The sequence below is a fragment of the Helianthus annuus genome, chromosome 4, assembly GCF_002127325.2.
Source record: "Helianthus annuus cultivar XRQ/B chromosome 4, HanXRQr2.0-SUNRISE, whole genome shotgun sequence".
Taxonomy (NCBI): Eukaryota; Viridiplantae; Streptophyta; class Magnoliopsida; order Asterales; family Asteraceae; genus Helianthus; species Helianthus annuus.
In genome coordinates this window covers 124,250,458-124,268,456 of record NC_035436.2, presented here as the reverse complement: position 1 = coordinate 124,268,456, position 17,999 = coordinate 124,250,458, and positions in this window count along the sequence as shown.

The window sequence follows — 17,999 nt, the reverse complement described above, 5'->3', positions numbered from 1 at the left end:
TCAAGCGAAATTACAATTTTTGTCCCTTTTTGTCACTTTTAAGTCGAATTTTGGTCTGATATTCTCAAGGCTTTGTTAAAACACTGTTTCGCATGTACTGTGAAACATTTAGTCCATTTTGTCCGTGAAATCTTGTCCAATTTGAAAAAGAAGGTGTAGAAGTCAGAAAATAGATGCAATCAAGCTGAACTCTTCTTCCTGTGCTCTGATACCACTTGTAGGATCGTTGTATGACCCGAACTAGTCAATCAGAAGAGTTGTTTATCCGAATCAAAGGCGGAATCAATGACACGGACGCTCGATACAATTTAAATGTCTCGTATATTGATATAATAGTGATTACAGCACCTGGAGACAATTTGGCAGCACTTCGTTACCGAATACAAGATCCTAATTCCGTTCCAAATGAAACGGACATGCTCCCTATTTATAGTGGTGTGATTCCGCTTGAAATGACCAAGTCACGTTCAAGCGGAGTTAACTTTGATAATTTCGCTTGAACATGTCTTTGACACTTTCAAGCGGAATTAGCATTAAATCCACTAAAATCAGTTTCTAGTACCCCGAGCACTGATTATCCTATCCTATTACATTACATGACTCAATACAAGACGAAGTCAATAGACATACTGCACCAACAATACTATCGTAGATAAATCGCAGGATATTCGAAGGTCGTGTAGCTTAAATCTCTCTAGCGCAGCAGGGTGCTGTGTTCGTGAGAGACAGAACAGGAGGACGTCTTTTCAGCTTTCGAATCCCAACTCTGCAATGCACTGAGCATCGTCTTTATCCGAGGGTGCGGGTGATTCAGTGGTATACCCTTATGGTTCGAATCAGAGTCCCAGCTACACGTCGACGCAACACAAGAGAGTGATGGCTTACCTAGCGGAATTATAAGAAGAGTTGCAAGAATCACAACCTGCGATGGAAACCCCGGTCTTTGGATTTTAGATGGAGGCATCACTTGGACGGTACTAGATGCGTTATTTAGACCGATCGCAAGGGCCTCCCATATACCGATGTTCGAAAGAGCTAAAGAATACAATGACATCGTTGGATGGAACTTCTGGATGAATACGACTGCGAAACCTGAACGTACATGAGCTCTGCAGCACGCTATCGACTAACTTACCGGATCGGACTCGCTCTATTCAAACTGGAGAACTGAAGGAAGAGGAATTTTCAAGTTGAACCCATGCGGGGCATGGAGAAGCAACCTTTGATCGGTCGGACGATACTCGTTACTTCCTGGAATGACTGCGGGTCTCATTTCACGGCAACTTGAGGGAACTCGCGTTGAGCAAGCACAACAGTTTCGACATTTTAGTCATATGGGTTTTGATGAGAGACATTAGGATTTATAAACCTTGTACTGGTCATCGGGCATGAAGGCCCACCTAGCTAGGTATGGGAATGATGTTTGACTTGTAGGAAAGTCAAGGTGAAGTGTTAGCAACCAAAAACACCTATATGGAAAGCGAAAACAGACTGCCATGGATTTGGTCGCTAGACTACTTACAACTCGAAACGGAAACAATATCACCTGGATGATCGTTGATTGTCTCACGTGATCAGCACTCTTTTTAGCCACCAAGGAAACGGATAAGTCTTCTACACTCGCAGTCATCTACCTGAAAGAAGTGGTTGCTAAGCACGAGGTGCCAACCTTCATTATCTCTGATCGTGACCCACGAGCATCTGATTTGTGGCAAGCGATGCACAAATCATTTGGCTCACGTCTAGACATGAGCACAGCATGTCATCCACGGACGGATGGGCAGACTGAACGCAACATCCAAACCCCTTGAAGACATGCTTCGGGCATGTGAAATCGACTCTAGTAACGGCCGGGAGCGGCACCTACTTTTGGTGGAATTTTCGTATGGCAACAGTTACCACATCAGCATCCAGGATGCTCTGTTCGAAGCATTGTACGGGCAGAAGTGCCGACCACCTCTTTGTGGGCAAAAGTTGGAGACAGCCAAGTCGTTGGCCCAGAACTCGTCGTAGACACAACAGAGAAGATTGCTCAGATACGACAACAAATGACGGCAGCTCGTGACCGTCAGAAAAGCTACGCTATTAAGCGCAGGAAACCACTCGAGTTCCAGGTTGGGGATCGAGTTCTACTTAAAGTCTTACCTTGGAGAGGTGTGGTTCATCTCGGTAAACGAGGGAAACTCAACACATGATGTGTTGGACCTTTCGAAATCACTGAGAGATTTGGCAAGGTGGCCTACAGGTTGAATCTACCCGAAGAACTCAGTGGAGTTCACAACGTATTCCATGTGTCGAATCTGAAGAAGTGTCTATCAGATGAAACCCCCACAGTTCCTTTTAAGGAGCTCACCATCGACGATCAGTAGCGATTTGTCAAAGAACCAGTGGAAATCTTGGACCGGAAGGTCAAGATTCTCAAATGCACTAGGATACCTATTGTTCGAGTTCGTTGGAACTCCCGTCATGGCCTAGAGCTTACCTGGGAACGAGAAGACCGAATGAAACACAAATATCCCCAGTTGTTCGAGAACAATGAAACCACTACTGAGGCTGAAGCTACTGCAGAATTTCGGGACGAAATTCCAAACCAACAGGGGGAAGATGTGACACCCCAGGAAAACCAGGAAAACTTGCAACCTAACTAGCTTCCTTGGTAACTACGTGCTAAATTTCAGGACGAAATTTCTTTCAAGTTGGGGATGATGTGACAACCCGAACTTTCAAGGTTAGTATCGTCTAACCTCGTAACTTTTAATCTAGTATTATTCCTGTTGCACTCCGTTTTTATCGCACGTTACGGTGAATGCTGCTATTTGTTATTGTTAAACCTTAACGTAAACGATAAGCATTGTTCGTATGTGTGGACCTTAGATTATATTCGGGCCGCACACACCGGCTATTGAGAGTCCATATACACACACCCGAATCCAATGTGGGCTACCTATTCACGTTTGGGCCTGGTCAAGCCCAAGAGGATTTTTAGATTGAAGCCGGCTAGGGTTTGGTTTAGCATGAATACACACACAGGTCACTTAAACATGATAACACAAATATAACACAAATATATCCTCTATCTATCCATCTTCGGTGATCAACAGTGGACCGTACCCCACCCTTTATGTTTTGTGATTATATTGGCCAGCCCAAGTGAAATAGACTTAAGCCCATTCCGGTTGTAAATTAATCACCAAGAATCAAACCTGTATCCATTTAAATGCATGAATATACTTGCTTATCTCACAACTCAAAATAAAACCATATATTCCTTCCCTGTTGTGCGACGGTAGAACCCTTCCCCCCTCGTGAAGCTTTACTACAGATTCATCAAATATTATGATTCTTTCGGTTAGCAATAGTATTATATCATTGTTTGCTTGGTTTTGTGGGCTCAATATCATATAACAATAGTGCATGTGGCATGTATTGAAAGTGCTGTTGAATGGATAATGATCAATGCATGATTGTAGGCCATTATGTTTCAAATTGCATGAGAATTGGATGTTGACTTGTGAGTGTTAATAGTTTAATATGTGGGCAATCTATTAATGTCGACGTATGCATATATGTGGGTATAAAAACCAAATTTGTTAGAAGGGATTAATGGCTATGATGTTAATAACATGTTCTACAAACTGATTGTGGACTGATTTAACATGAAACAATATTACATGAAACTGTTACGGCTCGATAATGGCCGATGATCTTGGTACTTGATTAGGGTCCGACGGCTAGCATGATATTAGTTAAATTGCCTGTTATTAGTTAAGTTTGCATGACGGTCGTAGGAGTCTTGATGTATTTAATTATATTATCATTGATGTTGATAAGGTACCAGGTATCACTACGATCGGATTTATATATAATAAGTTGTATGTGATTGGTTGTATGACGTTGTGATTTAGGGTAATGTATAAATGTTTGTTTAACTCAATCATAAATAAGTTCAAACCATTGCACATAGACTCAGTTTGTGGAGTATAATTATGTTATTCGTTATGATTAAGTCGACGGCCGTGTAATAGGTTAATGACTTGTATTGTTACATATGATATACATGTATATAGTTGGTATTGTTATATGATGAATTAAATGTATGGAAAGTTTATATTACATGCTATATGTGTTAAACAGTGGGCTAGGGTGTGAGGAGCAACTAGGCTGATCAGGTTGGATCACAAGAGGAAACAAGTTGGGCCGGGCACTCGGCCTGTTATCCATTTATATGTGTGAGCCGATTGAATGTTTGATGTTAATGATAAATTGCATTAATGCTAATAATATGGGTTAATGATATATAGAGAACATTATGACATGAATCTGATGAGTTGATATTCGATGACTGACATGTTATTTGTTTGCATGATCATTGGTGTGTTGTTAGGATTTTATATATCATAGTTAATGTTCATGATGAATATTAGTGTAGGGCTGCGTTTGTTATGTTCCTAAACTAAGAGTATGCATATACATGATCCAAGTGTCTAGTACACATAATGATTATGATGTATGCTATGGTTAAGTGTGCTACATGAACAGCTATTACTGGTTACATGATATTATGTGTACATTTCATGAGTGCAACTTGTGACTAAATACGTGGTTAGACGTGAATACTAAACTGACTGTTACTGGTAAACCATGATAGGACGTATTTAATCAGTTGTTAAACAAGTAACATAATCTACCGAGCACTCTAAGGTGAGTTCACACTTTCTACAAGGCATGGGATTCCCAGTGGTTGGGAATGGGTTAAGGAATTTAAAATGGAACCTACATATTCTCCTTGGGTAGGATATGTACCGCCATCCTCCATGGGTAGGATGCCAATATTAATCCTGCGTATTCTCCTTGGGTAGAATACGTACGTTCGTCCTCCTTGGGTAGGACAACAACCTTAAACTTACTAGACAAAACTCTATCATTAAGTCCCTCATTTTTATATCGACTTAATCGTCGGGCCAATGGCGAGCGGGTCATTAGTTGATAGCGCTATTAGGGTTGACAAGCCTCACACCGTGCCGGTAGGACGGGCGTGCACTAATGGATCTGGGCACTCAATCAATGATGATAGACATTGACTTAGGGCACAACTTACTTTCGTCAGTTGTCGATATGGTAACGGTCTAGTGGTTCACAAGGGGAAGTCCCCACTGGTTATGGATATGGTTTGGGAAACAAAGATACTGGTTAACTTGTGGTTTATGAAACAACTTATGGTTTTCAAAACGAACTTGTAAAACTAAACAACCAACGGTGAACTCGCTCAACTTTGTTGTTGACTCGTTGTTACATGCCTTGCAGGCCTTTAGGTGCATATTGTTGGAACTTGCTGTCTGGGAGGTTGGAGTGGTCATGGGTCGAGATACATGTAATCACAACACAAGACTAATGGTTCTTACAGGTGGTTTATAAACACTTAACGAAAGAATTATGCTTCCGCTATATATTGTGTATTACTTGTAGCGTTGTAACACTTAATGTTAATAAATGAAAGTTTTATTTACATATTCCTATGAGTTCAACGTGATTGGTGGCTAGATCCTGGTACGTCACACTCCTTGCGGTGATACTCCGCTTGTGGTATTATGGGGGTGTGACAAATCTTAACTAAAAGCAATCAGGATTCCAGTCTAGGTAGTGTTTCCATCATCTGAGAGAAGTCCACAGTAATTCATTAGTTAGCCTAGTTAATTAATTTAGTTTTAATTATATCCTTAGGATTTTTAGAACCCCCCCCCCCTTAAAACATAAAAATAGTTAAGTTTCGCGTCGTAGTCAGTCTAGATTAAGTAATTAGCATAATTAATTAGAGTCATGTGGGTTCGATATCCGGACTTACATAGCTATACTAGAGTCGATCGGTACACTTGTCGGTCAGTAGTTTAGTGTGTTTTAGTGAGTCTGGAGTATTACTTATAGTCTAGAATTAGGTTAATTTGAGTTGTTTTTATTAAACTACTTTTAGCACATCAAGTTTTTGGCGCCGTTGCCGGGGACTCTTGGCAATTGCGCTGATTACTTTGTTTGGACTTCATCTGATATCATTATGTGCTATTTGTGTCTTTTTGAGTCGTAGGAGTCTAAATAGTCCTAGTGTCTTTTGTTTTTATTTTAGAGTCTTTTGTTAGAGTCGTCTTACTTGTTTATTGTCGGTTTTGCAGTGAATGCCCCATACACGTTCTCAGGGACCACCGAAGCTGCCGATTGACTTGTCTACCTTCTCCTCTTCTAGTTTAAAGGTCAGTAAATCTTCCACTTCATCTTCTGCCCCTTCTGACTCTACATCCCAATCTAAACCACCAGCCTTTTACTTCACCCCGAAGTCGTCACCCCACAATTCCCCACCACCTTTCCGTTCCCGTACACCTAGTCCTACACCCGTAGTCCAAATGGCCAATAGAACCGTTTACGAACAAGCCACTACCGGCTTCACCGGTGCTAATTCCCCCATCATCCTTCCCAACATTACTAATGATAGGTCCTGGCAGATTCCATCCTACATCATGACGGCCATCACTTACTCGTGCCAATTCCATGGCCGTGATGATGAGGATGCTCCCGCCCACATTAACCGAATCATCCGCCTTTGCAGCACCTTCTCTATTGAAGGTGTTAATCTAGATGCCAGGTACCTACAGGTTTCCCCATTTACTCTCGCTGGCCGTGCAGCCGTCTGGTTTGATTCGCAGGCAGCAGGAACTTTCACCACCTGGGCAGGTTTACGAGAGGCTTTTTTAGCTAAATATTTCCCACCTGCCAAAGCATCTCGTCTACGCGATCAGATCCATTCGTTCTGGATGGAGCCTGATGAACCGTATCACCTGGCCTAGGAGAGATTCCAAACTCTGCTTTCTCGTTGTTCTCAGCATGGTTTATCGGATTGGGCACTCGTTGAAAAGTTCTACAATGGTCTTACCCCGAGATCAAAGCCCGGTTCGATACCTCTGCTGGAGGGAAACTTATGGGTAAAAAGATAGTTAATGAGTGCAACGATTTGTTTGAGAGTTTCGCCCATTCTGATATGGACTATAGCACTACCAGTAGGACTTCCATTCCTGTGACTACCTCCTCGGCCACACGAGGGGTAAACCAAGTTGGCTTAGATTCATCGGTAGCTGCTGCTTTAGAGGGTCTTAAACAAGATTTGAATGAGATTAAGAAAAAGGTCGATAGGTGTGAGGTTTCTAGGGGGCCACGACACGATAGATTGTCCCACACTAACACTCGAGCAGGTAGAGTTTATAGCCGGTCAGTCTAGGGGTCCATTTAATAATAGTAATTCTAATTATAACTCTAACTGGCATGGTAGTGGCAATAATAGTGGTTTCAGTTCTTTTGGTGATCCTCCTGGTTTTTCATCTGGTCAGTATCAAAATAGGGCCCGGTCTATACACTAGTCGTGGTTCAGGTCAGGGAGGTCAGTTTAGTGGTTCAGGTTCAGGGGGTCAATTTGCTAGTGGGGGGGTCAAATCAAGAGGGTCGGGCTAGTGGTAAGGGTTCAGATGGTAGTTTAAGTAGGATTGAAGAGATGTTTGCTCAGTTGATGGTGAGAGATCAGGCTACACAGAAAACTTTAACTGAATTTGGTAATTTCGCTAAAAATCAAGAGCAAATTAATAAAAATCAAGAGCTTCAACTTAAAAATCAACAATCCGCCCTTTTAGACCTTCAGAGAACAGTAGGTAGTTTAGCAAAATAGTTACAAGAGAACCCACCTGGTCAGTTTTCAGGAAATACCTACCTTAACCCAGCAAACCATTCAGCTAAAGCTATTACTACCTGTCGTGGCAAGAGTCTAGGGGAGGTAGTTAGAGAGAGTGTAGAGGTAGAGGATGAGGAAGAGGTAGACGAGGAGATAGAGATGGAAGATTGTTAGGATCTGAGTTTGGATTGATTGTGTTTTATGTTTGATTTAAAATGAAAGATGAACAAGTAATGTAGCGGAATATGAATGGAAACAAACTTTGCACACAATCAAATAGGAGAATTGCTTTTAACACACATTTTCACATAGAACCGAATGATTGAATTTATTTCAACTATGCTTACAATGCATGCATGTAACAAACTCCCCCTCAGCCTGAGCTCACAGTGATTGTTCGTACAGGAAGAAAAGTGGTGAAGAGCTAATAGAACAGTACAGGGTACTATTCTATTCATAGGCACGCCCAAACCACTGTGGCATCTTTGCTGACATCACCATGAAAGTGACATCTAACCTCCTAACAAACTCTAACAACTGATCTAATACAAACACTGCTATGCTATCTATTGTTTACAACACATTACATAAGAAAAGCTAAACTATTGTTTTATCCTTCTACTGTTGTGACTCCAGCAGTACTTGAAAACTTCAGCAGTGCTTGACCCATGGCAGTAGATTGATCAACAGGGCTTTAGTCTTCATCAGCCTTTAACTTGGTCAGCAGTTGTTATCAGCAGATGTTGTAAAGGATCAGTGGATGGAGGTCATCAGATGTTGAAACCACTTTCAAGGGGAGAGACTTGTATACATTCATTGCTTATTCTGGATCCACTGCCCTGATCCAGTTTTGGCTTTAATTATCTGTTCCTCTAATAGGGTTCAATCCCAGTAATCTCCCCCTAGAACAGATAATGCCAAAACCCTTCATTATTGTGGAACTTTATTGCCTCATCAACAGTTCCCTTATTTGCCCTTTGAGTTGTAACTCAAAGTCTAAGGCATATGTATCATCTTCATCCCTGCAAAGTGGAAGATCAAGGAGATCCTGCAGATCTTCAACACTCATCCCTTGAGATTTTCTTCATTTCTCCACTAGACTTGATCGCAGTCAGTACATGGGTCTGTTTGTCAGTTTTCCACTTTAGTACTTTTGAGTCTGGTGGGTTTCTTGGGAGATTTTTATTAGATGAGGAGTTTGGAGATGCTGGCCTTGTGATGATTGACTGAGCAGTGCTTTGAGCTTGAGCAATTTCAGGAATATCAGCTGTAGGATCGAGAATTGACCCGAACGAGTCGTTCAGAGGCGTTCTCCTATGTTTTAGGTGCGGAATAACAAGAAAAGTAGGTAGAAATAGCTTGTTCTTCACTTAATCTACTGTTTTATTGATTTGACAATGATTACAGCTCAAACGTCACACCGGCAGCACCTCGGTTTGGAAATCGTCAAAGTTCCAAACGATTTCGCTTATAGGGTATATATAGGGATGAAGGTTCCGCTAATACGTAGATGTCCACTGAAGCGGGACCTCATGTGTACGTATAAGCGAACCTACATAGGACCATTCAAGCGAAACCTCTAGACAATGACCTTATAAGCGAAACTATCTCACTAACAACATACACTCGTCTATTTTCTCGTATATTGAGCCCTAATCTATACAATACAATGTATGACTCGATCCAAGACGAAGTCGACAGATGAATTGCACCAACAGACTCCCCCTCAGATGTTGACGGAGTCGTCCATCGAGTCACGACAATACTGTGTCTTCACATCTTCAGTCTTGATCAGACTCTGGGCTTTTGTTTCTCTCTATCTTCAGACTCCCCCTCTCGATTTGCTGGCATTCCTTTGTTCTTCAGCAAAATCTGAATCAGGATCATTGTCTGGCTTTTCATCAATCACAATCCTCATGTATCGCAACTTGACTTTCGTTCAGTTTCAAGATCAAAACGTGGCTATCATCTAGCTTGAGTCTCTGGATCATCCTGACACAACTTAACCTGCAAAGACTCAACCCAGAAATAACTTTTCTAGATTTAACAAATTTAATGCATCAATGATCTGACATAATCAGATAACTTCCTCTCATAACACATGCATCAACAACACTCTCCCTCAAAACATTTCCACATAATGAACCATTTGTTGATTTTCAAAAAGCATTTGATTGTTCAAAACACATTCCCCCTCACAACAAGATCATCATGTCTAGGACTCGGAATTTTGAAAATCAGCTTTCCAATATCAATTTTCAAAAATCTTTTTGGTCTTTTCAAAAGATTTATGCTAAAACACACCCAAAATCTTTTTGGATTTTTCTAATGGAACGTAAATGACACCACATGTAAAAACAAAATGAAGCAGAAATGAAATATATACAGGCAGTATTTTTGTGAGTTCGTGTAAGAGGATCATAACAGGTTATGAGACATGTCACCAACACCGTTAAGCTTGATTACATTTTAAGTTCTAAACAATTCACTTAGATTGTCAGTATATCGGTCCACTGAAATTTTCACACAAAGTTCAATTGATCCGAGATACGATATTAATGTCTTAGATACTAACTTATTCGTGTGTCTCACTACTTGAGTATACTCCCGTATCCAGATCCCAATATTCAGTCTTACAGGTGAGTATACCACAGATGATATCTGTTCAGGGGTTAAATGCGAGAGCCATGAGAGCTCAGGTCGATACTTCCGTATACGCAGAGAGATGACGGTGTAGGACCGTTTTGACGACCTGATGAGTCGATCAGAAGAGTGCTTAGACAGAATCAGAGGCGGAATTCATTGATTCGGTCTTCGTATAGCTTGATTTCACTATTTAACGTCTCGTTTATTGATTTGCTGACAAATTACAAGTTCTGGAGACAAACTGGCAGGGCTTCGCCGTACACACACACCGACTGCTCTACTAGATCCGCTTATCCGACCCCTATATATAGGCCAGAGTGGTTCGCTTATATGGACATGTCCATATAAGGAGACCTACATCATTGACAAAAAAGCGGACCTACATGATTTGTCCATATAAGCGGACCTATCATGATGTCACATAAGCGAACCTCCCTATATGTCACATAAGCGAACCTACCTAGTACATATATTCTTGATTTCCCTTCACTATACAATCAGCCCTAGCCTAAGACTCGAACTAAGATGTAGTCGACAGACAACTGCACCAACAGACTCCCCCTTGAATGTTGACGGAATCTTCAGTGAGAGTCTTCAATCATTCACAGCTCTTCAATCTCGTTCAGTCTTCTTCAGGAACTCTGCCTGGAATTATATCTACTTCAGAAACTTCCTCCTGGAATTATATACCTGGATCTTTCTCTGGCTCTAACTTTCATCAGACTCCCCCTATCATCGAGCTGGGATCGCCGTCTGGCATTTATTATCACCATTGAAATCAAATCCTGGCTTTATCATTTTAAGCTCTCCTCAGGTTCTGCTGTACCTCCTGGCTTTCCGTAGCAACAGGATCAGAAACCTGCAAAACTCAACTACTCTATCACAAACCAAAATAATTGTGATTCAACTTAATGAATCAACTAAACATTTGAGAATTTTCAAATTTATAACTTTTCAAAAAATTTTGAAATATTCCAATTTCTAATTCAAATTAATGAATCATTTTAAACATTTCAAAACATTCAACCAACCTGTCAGTTCATCAAGTTTAGCCTTTTGAGATTTTGAATGACAGCTTTTCACCATCAGTTGTCGAAAATCTTTTTGGATTTTTCAAAATATAAAACGTAAATGCAAAGACAGAAATTTAAATGCAGAACAAACATATTTTTGTGAGTTTGTGCAAGAGGATCATATCAGTTTTTGAGACACATCACAAGCACCGTTAAGCTTCTAATCGTTTTAAGTTCTAAACGATTCACGTAGATTGACGATATAATTGTCCTCTTAAATTTTCATACAATTTTCAATCTATTCAGGATACTATTTAAGTGTTTTATGAACTTAGATCAATTCATATGTCGCACCTCTTGAATATACTCCCGTATCCAGAATCCCAATATTCAGTCTTATAGGTATGAATACTACAATGATATCTGTACATAAATTAGGGGTTAAATGCGAGAACTGAGGGATCTCTGTGACAACTCGAGTTTCTAAGATTCCCTCTTCGCACTATTACATGTTAATTGTTTAAATTGTTTGTTGACACGACTTGCTTGTTTTCGCGACTGCATACATTTGTGACATGTTAAATCATATTGTGATTGTTATGTTATATAGGGTGTGTGTATGTGTTATTAGTGATGTGTTTGTTATGTGCGAAAAATTATTAAATGGAACCTCTAGCCGAAATCAACCATGTTCCCCTATCCGAAAACACACCATGAGAACAACGAAAAACAAGTGGGCTTCGGCCCAGTAGTGATCGATTTTGATATTTAGTTATTAACCTTCACGCAAAAATTATCTAGCAAAAACCCTAATTACCTCTCACACTCTCTCTCTCGTTCACCTTTGAAACGCGACGGCAGTTTGAGCACTCGAGTCCCATACATCGATCAAAGTACTGTCTTTTCCGTAGGTTTCCGTAGGTAAGTAATAGATCATTTATAATTACTTGAAGTAAACCATTTGATTATTTGACTACATGAATTATCGGTTAGTGTGTGTTGATGGTAAGCATGTGATTAAATCGAATTGTATGTAATATTAGGTCCAATGTTTGCTTTCAAGTAATCACGTGATATGCTTGGTAATGAGAAATTGAATTGTTGATGCCAATCATGTGAGTGGGCGGCACATACAAATTATTGTCGGCAATCATTGTTAATTTGGTCCAATCAAAATGGGTCATCCATGACAAAATTCTTGTAACATTGATTTAGAAACAGTTTCCATAATAATTGGTCAAATAAGCACCAGGAAAACAACCTTCCCTTGTCGGCCATTGTTGATTTGTTTAAAGAATGTTTTGGTAATTTATATGTGAATTTATCGATGTTGTATGCCATTGGGTAAATTGTTGGCTGGTTAAAAGTTGGTCCGATCGAAATTAAGGGCATATTACACCCTCAAATACATTAAATGTCTAATATGCGGTGCATGTGTTTGTCGGCCAACATGCTTTATATTGCATGTGATTTGATGGCTGGCAACCTATCTAGTGGTGTAGTGTGACAACTCGAGTGTTTGACTTTCACTTTCGCATTTATTGCGCGTTGACTTTGACTTTGACTGTTTAGTTGTTGGATTGTGGACTTGAATTATACGAGTTGTGTGTTAATGAAAATATATATATATATACGTTTTGATTGTTTGATCGTGCATAGTTGTTTGTTACATTGTGAAACTTGTAAACTAGTTAGCATGAAACACATTACATTACACAAACAACCTTCGAAGGATGTCCACGAAACATGGTGCATGAATCGAAGGATGACGAAACACATCCTTCGATCCGGAAGATCATCCTTCGGATTGATAAGTCTCGAAACATATCATTCGGGCCATGAAGGAATCCTTCGACATCCTTCGGCCCAGTCATTCAGATGGGCTTGGCCCATTTCTGTAATACGTATATATACGTATAAGCACATAACCGGCTGTCATTTCTGTCATTTTTCAACCCTAAGAGCCATTTCACTGTGACGGCAGACTAGAAACCACCGGAACCCTTTTTGCGTGACCAAACCCTCATCTCGGTTAGTAAATCTATTTGATTTGATTTGATCGTTCGCTCCTCTGCGTATGTGCTCATGTGTCGTGTGTTTTGGTTGTTGAAGTAATCTGAAATTGATGCATGATTAAATATTAGGATTCTTGTTACGATATTGATGATATAGTTTTCATATAGGATTGTTGTTGACGGATATGTATATGATTCTATGTGAAACTCGTTACGATTGAATACTGATTGCTGGGTGGCGTTAATCTGGATTTAGTCATTATCTCTGATAGGGTTTGATAATGTATTACTGTGTGTTAACCGGTTTCGGGATACGCATAAACTAGGGATCACGATGGGTATTAGAATTATGATGATTGCATGATGATTAGATGATGATCCTATGATTACTGCATGATTGTTGTTTGATCGATAATGTTGATTGACGGCTGTTAGCATGCTTAGGGTTTCTGAAATTGTAACTGTTGTTAACGTAACTGATTGTATCGAACGATACTTGTCTACTCGAAACATAGTTATTGTCGAAAGATAATGTATATGCCGAAAGATAATAGTAGTGACCGAAAGATAGTTTGACCGAACCATAATTTGACCGAAGGATAGATTTGATCGAAGGATAGCATGCTTCGAAACATGACAAAACTGTTGGTCGAAAGATGAATTGTGAATCGAAAGATATTAGGGTTTTGATAATGCTTTGAACAGTAGAACATATGTTGAATTAATTGTTATGCCATGCTTGGTGATGAACATATTCGTGTAATACTACGTGTTGTGCCGATATGCAAACTGACTGTTATGTGAACATTAAATTGCATGCGTATCGTTGTGAACATGAACTGATTTGTTATACGTGCATACGATAGGACGTGAATGAATTACTTGTGAGTGCATAACCTAGCATACCGAGCAAACCAAGGTGAGTTCACACAGCCAAGGCATGGGTTCCCAGGGTGGGAATGGGTTGGATGATTACTTGTGCATACTTTGATACTGTAACGAACGATTAAACTGTTGATGCGAACGAACTACTCAACTGCCTTCGCACACACCCTGGTCGGTAAAGACTATGGTCGCGAACGAACTGATCAATTGCCTTCGCACACACCCTGGTCGGTAAAGACTACGGTCGCGAACTAACGAACATAATCTTCGCACACATGCCTGTGAGGCCGCGATGGAAACTAATACGATACATGACTAAACGAACGAACATAATGCTACTCAAACTATTGCAATTACTGAACTATACACTGTGAACTCGCTCAACTAGTTGTTGACTCTCTGCTGCATGCCTTGCAGGACCTTAGGTACTTATGGAGCTTGCACAAGGAGGAGCAGGTCGTTGTGGGCAATGGATCGTGAATGATTATGACATTACACACTTAATACTTATGTTTGGGTTTTTACATTTATGCTTCCGCTACACTTGATTATGTTGGTTTTGAAAACACCTTTCGTATTGTTGAATAACGATTCCTACTTATTTACATGTTTAATATGATTGGTGGCTGGATCCTGGTCATGTCACGCCTCCAAGCGGTGGTACTCCGCGGGTGGATTTTGGGGGTGTGACAGATTGGTATCAGAGCCATTGGTTATAGAGAACTTGGTTTTAATATGGAAAAACGTTTTTATTAAAACCAGACTATAACCAGAACAGTGCTCTCAACGATCCACAACGACGCTTCGCTCCACGTGCAAGACTCGACATCCTAGGTAATAAGGTTTATGTTTATTACCTGCTTGCTAGAACTGCATAGAACTTTGCTCGTAGTATGCTTACATTACTTTGCTCACAACTTGTTATTGCTTGAGAACACATACGTGCTTACACTCTTCTGTCATCGCACTATTCGTGAACCATTCTTACTTATGCTACCTTTACTGTTCGATCATGTCTGGACGTGTTGACATGACTCAAGCCCAGTTGACGGCTCTCATTAACGAACAAGTTGCTGCGGCACTTGCAGCCGCACAAGCAGGAGGTATAACCTGCTATCCCAGACCTATTCTAGGATGTTAGATCCTACTCTCGTGACCCAACTTTCGCGCTTAACCTTGATCTATCTTTCTCGCGCAACGGGTCAGAACGCACACATTCCAGAACATCATGGACTGTCGCTCAAGCACATTCAGTGGCACATTCAAGAACTTCATGTGTGAACGCCCTGAGGCTCGCAGGGGTCAAGTACGCCACTGGTACTTTGGTAGGAATCGCGCTAACCAGGTGGAACGCGCAAGTACAGATACTAGGGTTGGCAGCTGCTAACGCCACCCCCTGGAACGAATTCAAAGAACACATTAAAAGGGAATACTACACGCGTGATGACATCCACAAGTTGGAAGTGGAGCCTTACCATTTGAAAATGATGGGGTCAGAAATTGAAGCTCATACGAAACGATAGAACGGACTGGCCATCTTGTGTCCAACCATGGTGGACCCTCCAAACAAGCGTATCGAATTGTACCTCAAGGGTCTAGCCTCAGAGATTCAGAGCCAAGCTACATCGGCTAACCTCGACAAAATCCAAGACATTCAGTGTCTTGCTCATCGCCTCACGGATCAGGCAGTGGAACAGAACAGGCTACCTAGTTGTATCAGCGCTATTACTACCGCTACCACTTCTGCTACTCCCGCTACTCCTAGTGACAACAAGCGGAAATGGGATGGGTATTCCAGCAAGGGTTCAGCTACCGCTCGGTCTCAAGCACAACAGCAGCACAAGAATAGTGATCGCCTGAGCACAGCAGAAGCTAAGGAATTCAGGAGCCCACGGCTTGCACACCGGAATCGCCAGCAGCAACAGCAAGCAGGAATCCTATACAGAAAAGATTGTTCGCATTCCTCGTTCTGGTCAAGAACCTCTCGAAGCTCAAGGCGACAAGAGTGGTGCCGTGGTTGGCATCACCTCTTTCTTGAAGGCTCAGAAATGTTTGCGGAAGGGCCACACCGCAACTTTGGCTCTCGTTACTGACTCATCAGCGAAAGAAAAGAAGTTGGAAGACCATTCAGTTGTACACGACTTTCCTCAGGTGTCTCGCAAGGATTTACCTGGTCTACCGCCGCATCATCAGGACGAATTTCAAATCGAGCTCGCTCCAGGAGCAGCACCCATAGCTCGAGCACCGTATCGCTTAACTCCACCAGAATCGGAAGAACTATCGACGCAACTACCAGGAATCTTGGATAAGGGATTTATCCGACCTAGCTCTTCGCCTTGGGGAGCTCCAGTGTTGTTAGTGAAGAAGAAAGACGGTAAGTTAGAATGTGCATCGACTACCGTGAACACAACAAGGTGACGGTGAAGAACCGTTATCCTCTTCCGCGCATAGACGACTTATTTGACCAATTGCAAGGGTCGTGTTACTATTCCAAGATCGACCTACGGTCAGGTTATCATCAGCTGAGAGTCCGGGATGAGGACGTCTCTAAGACAGCATTCAGAACTCGCTATGGTCCCTACGAGTTCTTGGTTATGCCGTTCGGGCTTACGAACGCACCTGCAGTATTTATGGATCTTATGAACAGGGTGTGCAAACCTTATCTTGACAAGTTCGTCATTGTTTTCATCGACGACATTTTGATCTACTCCAAGAGTCAGGAGGAGCACGAGCAGCACTTACGCCTTATCTTGGAACTTCTTCGAAAGGAGCAACTGTACGCAAAGTTTTCAAAATGCGACTTCTGGCTTCGTGAAGTCCACTTCTTAGGCCATGTGGTGAACAAGGATGGGATTCATGTCGATCCATCCAAGGTTGATTCGATCAGAAACTGGCCAGCACCACGTACACCAACAGAAATACGCCAATTTCTGGGTTTGGCGGGGTACTACAGGCGATTTATTAAAGACTTCTCCAAGATCGCGCAACCACTTACTATGCTAACACAGAAAGGTGTCGTTTACAGATGGGGTAATACGCAAGAGACCGCTTTCCAGTACTTAAAGGATAGGCTTTGCAGCGCACCTATTCTTTCATTGCCAGAGGGCACGGATGACTTCGTGGTCTATTGTGACGCATCGATACAGGGGCTTGGTTGTGTATTGATGCAACGTGATAAAGTGATAGCCTACGCTTCTCGGCAACTCAAGGTTCATGAACGGAACTACACGACGCACGATTTAGAGCTGGGAGCTGTTGTTTTCGCGCTTAAGATATGGCGACACTACCTGTACGGTACCAGGTGCACGATTTACACCGATCACAGGAGTCTCGAGCATATCCTTAAGCAAAAAGGATTTGAATATGCATCAACGAAGATGGGTTGAACTTCTGAACGACTATGAATGCGCCATCAAGTATCATCCAGGCAAGGCCAATGTTGTGGCTGATGCCCTCAGTCGGAAAGACACTCTACCTAAGCGCGTGCAAGCGCTACAGCTTACTATTCAGTCCAGTCTTCCTGCACAGATACGAGCTGCACAGATAGAAGCACTAAAACCCGAAAACGTCAAGGCTGAAGCCTTGCGCGGTTCAAGGCGACAAATGGAACAAAAGGAAGACGGCGCCTACTATGTAACGGGGCGTATTTGGGTCCCACTTTATGGCGGTTTACGCGAACTTGTGATGGATGAAGCGCACAAGTCTCGCTACTCGGTACATCCAGGGTCGGATAAG